At 40.0% G+C, this 16241-nt stretch overlaps 1 pseudogene; it reads right to left on the reverse strand.

Moving 5' to 3' along the window:
- Positions 1-7596: 7596 nt before the first annotated feature.
- On the reverse strand, positions 7597-8185 carry LOC116643926 (annotated as a pseudogene).
- Between the last annotated feature and the right edge of the window lie 8056 nt (positions 8186-16241).

Genomic DNA, 16241 nt, shown 5'->3' on the forward strand with positions numbered 1-16241 from the left:
TCTGTCCTTTTTCTCTGCACCGAGTTCTCAAGCGCAGGCAGTGCCCCTCCCGGAGGGAGAGCCCAATTCCTTAATCACTGCATCCTAAGGGCACTTAACGGCGACAGGCAAACTCACAGCTGCCCAACTTCCCCAGGGCTCGCTGTCAAGCGCCTCGCTGGGGCAGCCCGGAGGCACGGCTGTTCTGGGGGTGCCCTCTCCGCTGCAGAAGCCCAGGGGCCCACCATCCCCTGGCCGCACAGCCCAGGCCTCCGTGCGGACCCCCACGCCTGGCGTCCGCACCTTCACGCGCCGCCGGCCGCGGGGACGGACCGTGGGCGGCGGCGAGCGGCTCCCGGGCCTGCGCGCAGGTGAGGCCTGGCCGCCAGGGCCCCGCGGAGGGCTGCGGGGGTGGGAGGGCGCCCCCCGCCCGACCTACTAGAGCTCGCCCGCCCAAACTCGCAGCCCCCGGCCCCACGCCTGCCTCCTCACGGCCGGGCCGCCCCCGCCTCCTCCGCGTCTCCCGCCCGCCCGCGCAGGTCGGCTAGCCCGGCCCGGCTCCTCCTTCCGACCCCGGTAATACGAACCGCCGGCGGCTCGCGCGGCCTGGCTCCCTCTCGCAAACCTCTCCCTCTCCCTCCTCCTCCTCCCCCTCCTCCCCCTCGCCTCGGCTCCTCCTCTCGGGCGGGGGCGGGGGCGGGTCGCCTGGCCGTGGAGCGGGACGGGGGGCAGGGGACGCGGCCGCCCCAGCGCCGGCGGGCCACGGGCTGCAGGACGGCGGGTACGGGGCTCGGCCTCGCCCGGCCGGCTGCTCCTAACACCCGGCGGGCGGCGGCGGCGGCACTTCCGGGTTGGCCTTCTCCATGTTGAGCTCGGGAACGCGACGGGGCGGGGCAGGGCGGGGCTGCGGGGTCAGGGGTCAGCGCCTCCCTGGTTGCCGTGGCGACCGGGGGCGCGCAGCGCGAGCTCCCCGCCCAGGGCTGGGCGCTCCTCCCTGGTTTCGCGCTCGCTCCTGGGGCCTGGAAGGGCGCTGGGCCCCGGGGACGTGGGGGCCTGCACAGGCCAGCAGGGAGGCTCCAGGGGGAGCGGCGGAGTGCTCCTGAGAGGTGGCTACCAAGGCCCGGGCCTGCACGATCTAGGGAGAGACCCGATTTCAGTCCTTGGAAACTAACACAGTTTGGTTGTACCCTGATGCCTGGCGCCTGGCACAGAGCGGGCGTTAGATAAATGGTGGCGGGATGCGTCAGTCCTCTTCATTGACCGAAAACACGCTTTTCCCCAACCCCTTACCCACTCTTCTCTAATTCCATGGAAAGACATCCCCCACCCCCAACGGAAGAAGAGAGGAAAGCAGATAAAAGATTCCCAAACCAACACAGGAATTAAAAAAGATCTGGAGAGACACTGGCTAGAGTCAAAAGACCTGGTTCCTGAACCCCATGTCGGCCACCATCAGTCTGTGTGACCTTGGACAAGTCATTTCCCCTCCCTGACCCTCAGTCTCTCCAGGGGCAAGAAGACTGTGTCTAGGACACCCTCTGGGCACTCCCAGTCTCGTAGGACTATCCAACTTCCGAAGCCAAACCCAGAGATGATTCTCATTCACCAAGGGCTACAGACTGTTGCCTTACCTGCACTTAAGGGCATAACCTGATGGACACCAGTGCTGTTGGAAAGGAGGAGGCTTTTTAAGAGAAGGAAATGGAGATCTGTTAATACTGAGCTTTTTCTGGACTAGCCAGATCTACTGCGAAAAGTATGGGTAATGGCTGATGAGTCAGGAGCCCTGCTGGGATGTTCTGTCTCTGCTGGAAATTCAGTATGTAGCCTGTGATGGGCACTTAGCTTCCTTGGGGCAAGGGACTGAGATTCTGGGAGCCTCCGTCTCTTTGTCCATACATTGTAGATAAAATGGCTATTGGATTGTAGATAGCTTTTTATTTTATTTTATTGTGACTAAAATAGTTTGGAGGAGTATTCTGAGATAATGTACATTTCCTAGCATAGTGTGGCACTGGGTCTCCTTTTGCCCCTCTATTTCTCAATTATAAGAGATATTTATATACTACTTTTATTGTATTTATTTCTGTTCATGGCTTATCTTCCCAAGGAAATTCTAAATTCTTTGGACTGCCTTGTGTATCATGGATCATCCCTTCACAGTGCCTAGCATTCAGTAGGTACTTGGTTTATTGAATGACTTAATGCCTCTTTTCCCTTTATAGGATGAATTTTGAGAGTAAAACAATTTGATAGATGTGCATATACTTTTCCAACTAAAAATGACCATAAGAGTACGATAGAGTGTTTATTATTTTTAGGCAAGGTTCAAAACTTTTCCATTTGAAGACATTATGTTCTCCATGTTCCTCAGTGTCCCATGTTTACAGGATACTAGCTGCGGCCCTTAAAACTAACAAACAAGGGCCTTTTCATTAAATATTTATTGAATGGAGGTATGTGAGGGCCCAATATATTTGTGTCAGAAGAGCAGTCATTGAAGAACCTTAGTGGGAGAGGGGATGACCTTATATATTATTTTAGTCTTGTGGAAGGAAGGTACTTTTCTAACACTAAAGGACAATGACACAAACCTCAAAGAGCACCCAAATTCTAGCACATTCTTTCAGGGACCCACTGACACTTACTAGTGTCTATAGATTTCCTTTCATGTATTAGAAACTCCCAATTTTTTAGTGCTGCTTACACACAGTGGCTGGTGTGAGTTCTGCGTGAAGTAGGTGCTTCAAAAAGAGACACTAGATTAATTTACCACCAGAATCTTCAGGGAAACAAACTATAGATTAATCTTAAGTAATCCTGAGCTAGATAACATCTAGAGTGAAAAGACCTGGTTTTAGGTCATTCTAAGGAAAGCATACTATAAAAATGTTAAAAAAAAAAAAAAAAGCAGAATTTTCCATCTCTGAGACACAGTGTATGAAAAGACCATATGTGGAAAATAAAACAAAATCATTATCGTACTGTGAATATAGCATCTGGATCCCAGAGTGGGCAGTTGTCAACTTTAAAGAAAAATATTCTTAGGGATTTTTAGAGAGTGCACTGAATAGTCAATGGTGGAATTTCAACCAGCCTCTCTAGAGAGAAATAATTTGACACCTGAAACTTACAAAAACAAAATAAACATCATGAAAACAAATTTAAGTTTAGAATTTTTACAAATTGCACTTTTAAAAGTCTTCATGTCTCTATTAAATGTTGTAAATAAATAAACAATAGGCAATTAATTATGATAGTGGATGTGTGTTTCTAAAGAGCTTAAATTGTTTGGTAAGCTTTATTAATGATTATAAACTTGTTTACAAGTATCATTTCACTCATCTCTGAAATATAGTTATCTCTAGGGTGGAAGTTGGCAGCAATAGTTCACAGCAATGCAATAACATACTCCGCCAACACAATTCAGGGAATACTCTAAAGGCAAGAGCTAAACAACTAGAATTACTAGCATCTCTTCCTGTAGCACCTAAATTTCTTTTGAGTTTTCCCAAAACCTCGCTAGAGCCAAAATTGTTTAGATTTACTATCTGGCAAGATCAGAAGTTATGACCTAATGTTTGTAAGCCAGAATAAGAAAATAGCCTGTTTTTGCCCCAGAGAAGAAAATAAATGACAGCAACAAAAATGAGCTAAATAGAAGCCAGAATTACATTGTAAAAGTGAAGTGATTTCCTATAAGAAAGTGTTTTTCTTTTCTGGTTGTTTATTAAAAGAGTAAAAACCATGTCAGTTAGGTCAAATATGTAGTTGGCTCAGAGAGAGAAATAATGGCAGTTATTTAAGATCTGGAATCAAAGTGGTTCTGCAAAATGTTTATTGTCTTATAGTTTTAAAAATCCTTCTTACTAATTTTAAGACATACTGGGGCAGTAATTTAAAAGGGGGAGAAGGATTGCATACATAAAGACAACATACCAGAGTTGAAGAGAGTCACTTTTTTTTTTTTTTTTATCCTGCACATATCCTATGTCTAATGATATGTGCAGAGATGTTTGGTATTGAGAAACCAAATACCAGGGCTTAGGAAAATAACACATCTTAAAGGAGTAAAATGCTGAAATTTCTAATTTTAAACTGTTATAATGCCTGTTGCAATGAATAAGAACAATTTTACCAGAAAGTAAAAATAGTCAACACTTATTCTCCAATAGTGGAGGATTTCACCAGTTGAAAATATTTACTAAGTGCTGCACCTTTAAGTCAAGTCCCATAAGGAGACTTATTCCAAGCACTGTGAAAGATTTTTCCCTTTGGGCATCAGCGTCTCTAAAATTGCACCTTGTGAATCGATTGTAGGACAATTATAGTGCTCTTAGTGTTTAAATAACCCACTAGGTCACTCCCATGTACATTATATAACAGATATTCATTATTTTCCAGTTGGAGGTTCAGAGACATAAGGGCAACAAGAAGCTTTCCCAAAATACCATCACAATCTTCAGACTTCAAATACACACACACATGCACACACACACTTCAAATATACATACAACTCAAATATATACAAAACTTATATACATATGGCAAAACTCCAGAGTTATGTTGAAGATACATAGATAGATTAATCTTCACATAACCAGTCAAAAAAAAAAAAAAAGAAAGAAAGAAAAGAGTGTTTGGCAAGTTGATTTGAAATTATAGTCACAATAAGCTAGTATCTGGGGGGTTTTGATGATCATTTTGTTTTCATCACTGGATTGATTGATTTATCTTCTGGGATCGAGCAGTGTATGGACACAGTTTGTGGTACTTGAGAAGCAGTGTGGTGTGTAATATAAAGAACTCTAGTCAGCAACCTGGGTCTTAATCCCAAGTCTGCCTATTACTAGCTACATCTCTTTAGGGAAGTAATTTTCCTTCCTTGGACCTCTGTTTCTTCATCTGTAAAATAAGAGTCTATAATAGGAACCACTAAAGCATTCTATAATATTTAAAATTCTAAGTAGTACGTCCACAACACGAAGAAGCAAATTGCATTTTAATTTAATTGAATTTGGTCAATATACTAAAGCAGATTCCCTTTCTATGTAACTTATTAATAAAGAATCCTCTAATTCAAGAGAAAAAAAATCTTCCAAATGCCTTGAGAATTCTCTCTCCCAAATGAAAATGATCATCACAGAAAGGAAGTAAATAAAACTTTTATTAATAGACTGTACATGACGAAATTGACACTTAACAGCTCAAGATTTGGAAGAAATTACACCTAAGTGTAAGTGGTTTGGGAAAGACTTAAACTCTTCACTTGTAGTAATAAACACAACTTCTGTTCGTATTATTCGTAGCTTTTTCAAACTATGAAGACATGCTGACTGAGGAGGGTAGGAATTTATGGACCAGAATAGATATTTGCACAGGAGAATATTTTGTGTGGCTTTTAATTTCCACCTCATGCTATCATACTATTATGTTGTGCAATTTTTGTTCCCTCAACAAAATTTATGCATGTTGATGCACAGAGGGTGAATTGATTTACTTTAGCTGTTCTATGGTATTGGGCCAGATGAATAAGCCCCATTTGCTCTTTTTCTTTCCAAAAGATGTTTAAATTGTTTCCCATTTTTTACTATCATAAACAATGCTGCAGACATATCCGTATATATCTCCTATGTACATGTGCAGGGAATTTTTTTTTTCATAATCATGCCTCTCTTTGACAACTGGCAGTGAAATTATTAGGAATTTGTGAATGGTAGGTAGTGTGGAAAACCCATGGGCCTGAGCATCAGATCTGTGTTCTATTCCTGGGTCTGCAACTGAGGAGTTGTAATCCTGACAAGTCATAATCTTTCTGTGCCACTGGGTGCCCTTCCATCTTCAGAATTCTCAAAGTCCTTTGTATGTATTATATATATTTTTATATTATATATAATGTATGTTATTGTATATATATAAATATGTACTATTTATATATAATGTGTATGATATATATGTGTTACATAATAGATATGACATATAATATAATGTATATTATAAATTATGCATATTATACGTGCCATATAATACCCATTAACTCATATTAACTTATATATACTATTTGCTATCTTTTTATACTATATGCACTATTAACATATAATATGTATAACTTATAGTATATTATGTCTCATAGATATTAATTTATATGTGATTAGTTTATATTTATAAAATCAAATAAATTTACATATATATGAAATTACTGAAGAGCAAAGATTATCATTATGGAAAAAAGTTTTGTGCAACTTAGATCTATCTTCAAGTTTCAGTTGTCTCATCATCATGAGCCTTTCTGAAATCTCCTAGAACATTGCAACTTGTATAGACAGATGTATGTGGAGGTTAACAGAGACTGGATAATTTTGAGTAATATTGAAAGTAATGTTTATCAGAGTTATGTAAACTTATCACCTTTGTACTTTGTAAACGTGTTAGCAGTTCTTCATTTTCAGTTAGAATCCAAGATGGAGGATTTTTAAACAAATAATAAGGGATTAAAATTATTATATCTCTGGAACTAATATATATATGTTCATTTGGGACACATTAAACTAGTGGGCAGTTGGCAAAAACATTTGGTGGTTATGTTTTTTTTTCCCTACGTAGGATCTGGTAATCTAGTAGTCTCTCCCTTTCTACTTATTTAATCTATGCTAAACAAAGCAAAGGGCTTTAAAAGTATTTGATATATATAGTGTGTGTGTGTGTGTGTGTGTGTTATACACAGCCTGGCTGGGTGGAGTAGGGGATTGCATTTTGAGGGACAGATCCAACTCTTCTTGTTCCAAGGTCAGATTTTATACCATTTCTACCTAGCAGTTTTCAACCAGCCTGAACAATGTTTTAGTCCATCTGAGTATCTGATAATAAAGATAGTTTTGGCTTGGAACTGGGTGCTTATCTTTTACCCAGCCCTGAATTAGGTCACCTTCAGAGCACTTACAGTTTAAGATATAGGGAAGGATTATTATAAGACTGTATTATAATCATTTTCTAGTTATCGGAATCAGCACTGATGATACAAAATTAAGCATAGGACTTAGCTTGGCAATGTAGACCTAAAAGAAATACCTGCTTCCAGGAAGTTAAGTAGTATAATGGAAGGAACATTGAACTGACAAAAGTTGTTTGACTCAAACAGCTAATGGCTTATATGACCTTGAGCAACTTAAATTCTTCCTCAATAAAATAGCAACTGTAAATTTCTTTTATCGCCATACTTGGATCTCAGATTACCGAGAACATCTCCCCAATAGTCTGACATCAATGAGCCACTGTGTTTTATTGTGGTTGTTTATCAGGCTTATGCAAGAGGATAAGGTATTTACATTATGTAATTTGTGCCTATAACTGTGCCCTTGTAACCTGAAGTCTTAAAAATATTGAAGAAGTTAAAAAAAAAACAAACACTCCCATCCAAGTATGAAGGGCTTTGTGTGAATTTCTTTTTTGGGGGGGAGGGGTACCAAATTACTTTGTTTGAAGAATGGTACAAATGAAAGAAGTTAAGTTGATGTTTGGGTACAACTTACAGAAAAGGTAAAGGTAACCCCAACATGCATGCCCTGCCTTGGTGACCAGGAAAGTCACCCTTGTGGCTATGGGAAGAAAGCCTAAGGCTTAGCTCTCACTATCATTGTTTTCCAAGGTGTGCTTGTCAAAGAGATACTCTGCCATGCCAGATTTGGGAGCCTCCATCTTGCGCAGGTTGGTTACGTGGTCACCAAATTCTTTGATGGATTTCACCTGCTCATTCAGGTAAAGAGTCTCAGTGAAGTCACACAAATGGGGGTCATTTTTATCAGTGGCCAGTTTGTGCAGTTCCAGTAGTGACTGATTCGCGCTCTTTTCCAAGTGTAATGCACACTCCATTGCATTCAGCCCGTTCTTCCAGTCATCACGGTCTGGTTTCTTGATATCCTAAAGGAAGATTTGGCCACCTTGTTGGCTCTGCAGCTTCATGAGTTTCTCAGCATGTTCCCTCTCCTCATGAGATTGGTGAAGAAAATATTTGGCAAGGTTCTTGAAAGCCACATCATCGCGGTCAAAGTAGTAAGACATGGACAGGTAGACGTAGGAGGCGAATTTCTAAGTTAAAAGTTTTGCCTAAATCCTCTTTGTAATTTTGAGGGTTTTTGTTTTCCTTTTCTGTATGCACTTGGACATTGGAAAGGAATGGAGCAAACTGGCTTCCTGAAGTCTCGTGCATTAGGCACTTCTAGAATCAAGGGCTGGCAACATTTTCTAAAACAAGATTTTTCTCCACAGTTCCTGGGATACAGACATTCGCTCAACTTTCCTTGAGTGCCTAGCCCAGGATATGTTTCATCCCTTGGGCACCTAACTACCTGTGTGACTTTGGGCAAATCATGTCAACTCTCTAAATTTAGCTTTGTTTGCCTACACAATGGGTTGTTGGGGGGATTAAATGAAGGGTTGGGCACAGCTCAGGGAGGGCCTGGTATGTAGGAAGTGCTCGAAAGATGTTTGTTGATGTTGGGTTGATGGTGCAACTCCACTTCTCCTTGCAACTGCTTTCCTCATATCTGAAGGCAAAGAATGGACAGCACAGTTGTTCTGGGCTGTTCTTCACCAAGTAATTAAGGATCTGGGGCTGCAGCAGATGCCCAGCAGGCGAGAGCCAGGGAATGAAGACCCTGAGTTACTTTTGTCCTAAGCCAAATGCAATGTTGTTAGACCCTTTTTCCAAACAAAAATAGAAATATAAGAACCCCTTAATAATATTTCAAACCTTCATTTGAAATTTAATAATGATTTGTTAAACTATCATTTTAACATCTTCATAAGAGTTAATCTGATTTCTGAATTGCAGAAAAATAAGGACTCCCTAAATTATACAGCTTCCATCTCTACAAGTAGCTGAATTAGAAACTTAATAGATCATATATCAGATAATATTTTAATATACTAGATTTTCGCATTGACTTGTGAAAACAAAGAATTTGAAAACAAAAGTATGCCATCCTTTGGCACACTTAGTAACAAACATTCGGCAACTAATCAGTGTTTTCTGACTCCCATGTACCACTACTCTAATTTTAAGCATGTTATCTCTTTTAATAAAAACAATAGCTAACATTTGCTGATTGCTCACCTTATGCTAAATTCTTTAACATCACAATCTCATTTAATTTCGAAGAGGTAACATTACAGTCAACACAAACATTCCCACTGTGTTTTCCTAACCCATCAGGAAGAGTGAAGGGAGTCTGTGTGGTGAACTCTCCTCTTCAGGCATGACTCTCATCAGGACGAGGCAGGAAACTTGGAAACCAAAGCCTTCATATCCTTTGAACAACTCTTGTACTTCAATTGGCTTTAAGCATTATCATAATATCCTTGACACAATCCCAGAGCCTAGCACTGCTTTAGTGAAAGCACAGACAAGCAAAAAACAATTGATCTATTTTGCAGCTCATAGCATCTTCTGTGAAGCAGCGGTTGGACATCCATAAACTGCAGAGGATTGAAATGTATTAGTGAACACATTGAGAAAAAAAAAATCACTGTTTACGTTCCCGAATTCTTGCACTTTCATAATCAAAAGACAAAATGCTGATACTGATACGTAGTCTCTTGTGGAAAAATACTGGGTTCTCATTCGGGAGTACAAAACTCACACACCATCTCAACCTACCAATTACATTTATTGGATATTTGCTGCAGAGTAAAACACAATAGTGTATGTAAAAGCATTTTATTAAACTTTTTATAAATATAAGAATTTTATAAATATAAGATTTTATCATAATTTTAGGTGTGTATCTATTAAATATATACCTCTTAGCATTCACACATTCTCCTAGCATCAAAAGTTGCTTAAAACGATTAAGGGTTGAACAGATTCAAAGGCAAGAAAATTCTAGTTTGCCATCATTCAAACTATGTTAAATCCAATCAGCTTTATAAGGCAGTGAATAAATAAGAACTTGATAGCTAAGTGGATAAATATATGTGATGGATCAAAACTGGTTGACCATTGCAGAAAAGATAGATTACATTGTATTGACAGATTAAATTTAAATTTATTGTGAAATGAAAAGCCTAGTGCCTTCTTGGAAAAACATACTTTCGCAAGCTCATGTGGCTGTAAGGTTGATAACATGTTGATAATAACTGATGTGTTTTTCATTCCCAGTAGTACCCGGTCCCCTTGTGACTTTCCTCCCAGTTTCAGGCAGCATCAGGCAGAGCCAGACTCATTGCTGTTCCAGGGTCCATTCTCAGCTTTGCCATTTCCAAGTAGCCAGGAGGGGAAGAGGTATAAAAACCAAAGTTCATGCAGTAAATGAAGAATTTTGGAAGGAATGCAATTGATGAAAGATGTCACTGGCCAGGGAGAAGGGGAAAAAAGGAGACCGGGAGAGAAGATCAAGTGTGTCACATATTTTTTAAACATCTCCAAAACTTTTCCCTTCTCCCCTTGTTGGCATGGGAACTGGGCAAATTGTTGACCAATTTGAGCACCAAAAGCCATCAATTCTATCTTGGTTTCTAGGAGGGTCTTTGAAGATGAGCAAGGTCCAAGAGCACCCCCTCCCCGCCGCCCCCAGTGCCTTGCATCATGCTGACTTGGAGCAGTGACAGTGGTAGTAGATTAGCAGGGCAGTGAGGCTCTAGGCAGAGAAGATTAGAAGCAACCCCTGAACCCCCTGTTTAAGATGAAGCACCAGAAAACCTTGGAGAATTTTATCTTTCCCGGAAAGGTGTGAGAATGACTAAGAAACCACTGGTAAACCTCAGTGATTCTCCAAGTCAGGATCTGGAAGATCGGGAGTGCAAAGATCAAGGACCAGGGACCCACCAGGATGGGACCGACACATATGTCTGTACACAAGGAGAGGCTAGTGGGAGTAGGTGCTGACAGCTTTGGGCTCACCCTGGCTTCTCCCTTGGGACCTCCATGTCTGTTCAGCCCTAAGAATTTCAGTTCTGTCCCAGGAAGGAAGATAGAGAGGCAGCAATTCTTACTGAGTGTAAAACCTGAAATGACTGAATATATCCGGTTAGGATGTTTTCTGGATGAATTTTAACAGGAGCAGAAATGGGAGAATCCAAATAGAGATTAAGTTGAGTGACGGGGACATGGAGTTACATATCTTGCCTATCACCTGAGTATGTGGCCTGAAATCCTATACATGCTAGAAGGCATAATACATTGTAAGAAAAGTGAGGGAATTGCCCATGCGTTTGAGGGGCCCCACCATGATGTTACGAGACGGTGTTGGATCTCCTTTTCCATCATCTTATGGTTGTACATTAGGACTAAATGTTAAAGTGTATTAATATATATAACGTATATTACCAATGTATTATCCCGAAGTGATATCTCTAATGAACTTGGTCTTAAAAATCACCTGCAGGTGGACTGGACAACCTCGCAGCAGCATATAGGGAAAAGATGAAGGGCCATGGTTGATCCACTGAAATTGATAGTGTGGTATAGTTTCTTGCAAAGCTAATGTAAGTTTGGGGTGCATTAATGGAAATATAGTCCAGGAAGGTGCACCCTACTCTCCTTCCCTTTCCTGTCCTGTAACCGTGATCGTCCATCTGAGGACAGTTCCTGAGCACCAGTAATCGAACTCATCCCTTCCTGTGTTCTCAAGATTTTATATCTGCCGTTAACCCTTCTCCTTCCTGCTTCCTCAATTGACTTCTTCCCTGCTGGACCAAATCTCATCCACATATAGAGTCTCTAATATTTCTCATATTAAAGCAATGACTCATTTGACCTTACATCCCCTCTGGCTACCATCCCACTTTTCCATTTCTTTTTGGAGAAAAATTTCCCGAAAGATGTGTCCACACTTGCTCTCTTTCTCCCATTTTCTCTTGAACATGCTCCAATCAGATTTTTGTCTCAGCCATTCTACACCTACATATTGCCTGGGTCAATTTTCAGTCGTCTTCTTTGGCTGATGAGCAGCACTTGATACAGTTAATCACATATCTTTCATCCACTGGGTACCAATACTGTTCAAGTTTCTAAAGCAAAGACATCCTAGAAGAACACCAAGGTTCAGAGGGATGCCTACCCTGTTGTAGCATTTGGTGTGTTATAGTATGATGTGTAAGTAATGAAATGGTGGTAAGTAATGAAAACATAAACAAGTTTACTGTACTCATTTTGTATATTTTTAAAATTATGCTTAAAATATGTTTTATATTCATCCATTGCTCTGACCATAAAGTTTATTAAATAACTTGAACCAGTTGATTGTCTAAAAAGCGTGATCACTAAGGAGAATGCTAATTTGATAGTTCTCACAAAGAACTTGGGGCTTGGATTTCAGGCATAGATATTTGAGTCCTGGGCCCTGTCTCTGATTTAGTGAGATATATATATATATATGCCTACAATGTTATATATGCAATATATAGTATATAATAGATATGTGATTGCTAATATATTTAATATTACATAATATGTTATAACTATATATAAACATTATATATTGTAAACATTATACTATACTATATTAAATATAAAATATGCAATCACATAATATTATATACCATTTATTATATTATTTATAAGCTGTGTATGGGATATATATTATTAGTATGTATAATTTTATACTATGTATATAGTTTATAGGTTTTTTGGGCTGCACAAACCTGAGATTCCTACCAGGTAAATTGCTTAAGTGGAGCAAAATTAGAGATAGGGAATAGAGATATGGATATTGAAGTCTAGGAGCCAATTCTGGGCTTGGTGTCCCAGAGATCCGAGCTGGAGCATGAGACGTTTGGGATTCTCAGCAGCGGGGTTTACAGCTTGCACCTGTGATCCACCACGGATGTGCCTCTCAGCTCAGTCTCTTTTCCTCTTCTCACTGTGTGGCTAACTACCCACTCCTACCCTGGACTCTGTGTCTTGTCCCTGCCTCACGGCTTTCACATCTTCCTCATCTGAACGCTCCTTCTCCTTGCCAGGACTTAAGTTCATGACCCAGAAGGAGTGTTGTCAACCCAGCTCAACTTTTCTTGAGGCAGGCCACATCACAGCAGCTCGGTTTCCATCACCTGTGCATAGGGAGGGTGGAAGGAGAGAGCCGGGGACCTGTGGGCTGCATCGGGTTTCCCCTTCATTAGGGATGTGGGCAGGGCCAAGTCACTTGGGCTGCGCTGTTGAGAGGCAGATACGATTGTTGACATACAAAACATACTAAAACGTAGACATTGAAGACTTTCAGTGTGGTTCAAATTTCAGGGTCAAGCTTCATTTAGGAACAAAATACATTCTACTTCTCAGCTTAAATGAAATAAATGTTCAAAAATCACTAAATGTACGCTCTTGGAACGTAGATGTTGTATGATAGAAGCATATATTACTCCAAGTATTTCTTTCTATATTCTATTAATGTTTGCAGTTTTTTTTTAATTGTTGGCCTAATAATGACTGCTAATTATAATTGCTAATATTCTCTAGAGTAGAAGGCTTTCAAATCACCTTCCAGCATTAATACCTATTTAAAAAAAAAAAAAAAAAAACCAGAGTTGCTTTTGGAATTTCCTGGATTCTTCTGTTTGTCATGCAAATATTCAGTTCTGCTCTTTTTATGATAATATGAAATAAAGTAGTTTCTCATAGTAACATTGTAAATCATTTGCTTTCTATTACATGCAGCTGGTTTTGTTACTGTAATGATTTTCTATGAGTGCATATTGCAGAACACATAAGATGCAATGTGATATTCTTTTATTCAGAATTTATATGCAATTATTGTTTGCCCAGAAATAATGAGACAATTTGGAAATATAGTAATTTATTGTAATACATTTTTTCTAAATAGGAATCTACATTGAGGGGGAAAAAAATCCTAATTTCTAAAAATGACATGCCATCTCTTTTTGTTATACAGACTAGAGTTTTCATCTCACTGAAAATTCAATATCAAAATTAAAAACAGCTGAGGTAGTTACTCGGGTGCCTTCCTTCAGCTTATTCAAAAGAATACGGGATGAACGGTAAGAATTAAGTAAACCACAAATTATTTTGGAGTCTCTGGTTTGTATTATAAATAAATTTTTCACTGCTGGTTGTTTTTTCAAAAATATTGACTGTATTTTTGATATTCATTCTTGTGATCTAATGTAAACGATGTCCTACCAATTTAATGTATTGTTTGTTCATGATTACATTTTTCATTACACTCACATGCTATAAATATTTCTCACTCTGCTCTTTTGGATCTCCCCCAAATAGCCATAGCGTTTAAGACATGTCATGGAAACTGTTATTAAGAGAACTATCCCCCTTTCGTGTTGGCACATACTAATTTCACACCTTGAATAGAGTCTAACCACATCAGCAATGAAATATCTATTTTTAAGAAACCAAACTGAAGAGCATTTATTAAAGGGCAACAACAAAAAAGTCAAAACAGTATCACTCTGGCATCAAAATTTTCTTCCTCATTGATCTGAACTAGAATTTTAAAATACTTGTTGGTAAATTTGCATTAGTTTGCATTTTGATGACATCAAAGTCGGTTAGTTTTTGGTTTTGAAGTATAAATGCTGTGAACATTTTCTTATATTCTTAAAATTGGTAAATTAATACAACATCCTCACATTTCATTCTTAATTACAAAAGTAACATTACCAACACAATGCATTGTGTAAAATAGGAAAGAAAGATTACCAGTTACTGTCCATGGGCCACATATTTTAAAAGTGTGTTTAATTCTCAGAACAATGTTCCATTTTATTCTCATTTTCTCAGTGGTTCCTGTGTCTCTTTACAAAGGAGCACAAAGTTTATAAAAGGGAGAAGAATGGGGAGAAAATACACTAAAGGTTTTAGATCCAGGAAAGTGATAAGAAGGATCCTCTTTAGGGGCCATCAGTGATGGAGGGGACAGTGCGACTCTGACTCTGCTCAAAGAAAGCCATGCGCTCTATCTACACAAGGGCCACCATATTGCAGGACATAGAAACACGTAGAACCAGTCAGAGCAGCAAAATGACAATGAACCTCTCCACGTTGCTGACTAGTGACCACTTACCCACGAAGATCCTTCCTCTTCCCAGAGATGTTACATCTTTAAACAGGGTAAGGTAATCTCAAGCCACATGTCCCCTCCCCTCTTGTCCCACCCCCATTGAAAGAGAAAGCCAAGCTGCCTCCCCATCTCAAGTCCTTTGAGCCATTCACCTGGGGTGAGGTAAGGCTTTGTAAGTGTTTTGAAGAGGATATAAATTGAAGTTCGTAAGCCAGACCTTAGTTCCAGTGTGGCCCATTATGAAACCTGCTGCAGATATTGTTAAGGAACATGTTGACCATTAACATCTTTAAAAACCACCAGAAGGAGCAACTGGTCAAGCCAAGAGAAGTTTATTAGATCTATTACAATAAGAGTGAACACCGCCTTGACATGGTCTCAGAGGTGCCTCAAAGTGGGGAAATTGGGAAAGGGATTAGAGTCTGAGCTGGTGATATTGAAGGGAGTGTTGCAAGCAGGAGTAGAGGTCACGGTAGGAGGGGGCGGGGTGGTTAGATGGGGCAGGCTGTGCCATAATGGCTCTGAGAAGTGCAAAGCAAGGCTAGGATTTGAAGGGAATCTTGTTGAGCAAGTTGCTAGGCTTAATCAGTAAGCTATTTACAGTTTTATAGTCTTATCTTCCAGAATGGGTCTATAGTCTTCCAGAACAACTGTTTTCTGGATCAAACAGACAAGTTATTTTGCACATTACCATTGCAAGCAGATTTTTCACTGGAAAGTTTTCTCCTATGTTCAAAATCTTACACACACACACACACACACACACACACACCCGGTGTCTCAATTGCACCAGAAATTAAGATAAAACTACAGAAACATTTGTAAAACAAAGACCAACTGGCATTTCAGCTCCCAAACCTAGGGTGGATTTTGTTCTCCATAGGTTAATCAAAGATGGTTGTTTCAGCCCAATGCCCTGTGAGACTAAGACATTCATGGGATGGTGGAGGTGGTTCTCCATATATGAGGGAAGAAAGGAAAGGAAAGGAAAGAAAAGGGAAGGGAAGGGAAGGGAAGGGAAGGGAAGGGAAGGGAAGGGAAGGGAAGGGAAGAAAGAAAGAAAGAAAGAAAGAAAGAAAGAAAGAAAGAAAGAAAGAAAGAAAGAAAGAAAGAAAGAGAAAGAAAGAAAGAGAGAGAGAGAGAGAAAGAAAGAAAGAAAGAAAGAAAGAAAGAAAGAAAGAAAAGAAAGAAAGAAAGAAAGAAAAAGAAAGAAGGAAGGAAGGAAGGAAGAAA

This window comes from Phoca vitulina, unplaced genomic scaffold, assembly GCF_004348235.1.
Source record: "Phoca vitulina isolate PV1807 unplaced genomic scaffold, GSC_HSeal_1.0 scaffold28, whole genome shotgun sequence".
Classification (NCBI taxonomy): Eukaryota; Metazoa; Chordata; class Mammalia; order Carnivora; family Phocidae; genus Phoca; species Phoca vitulina.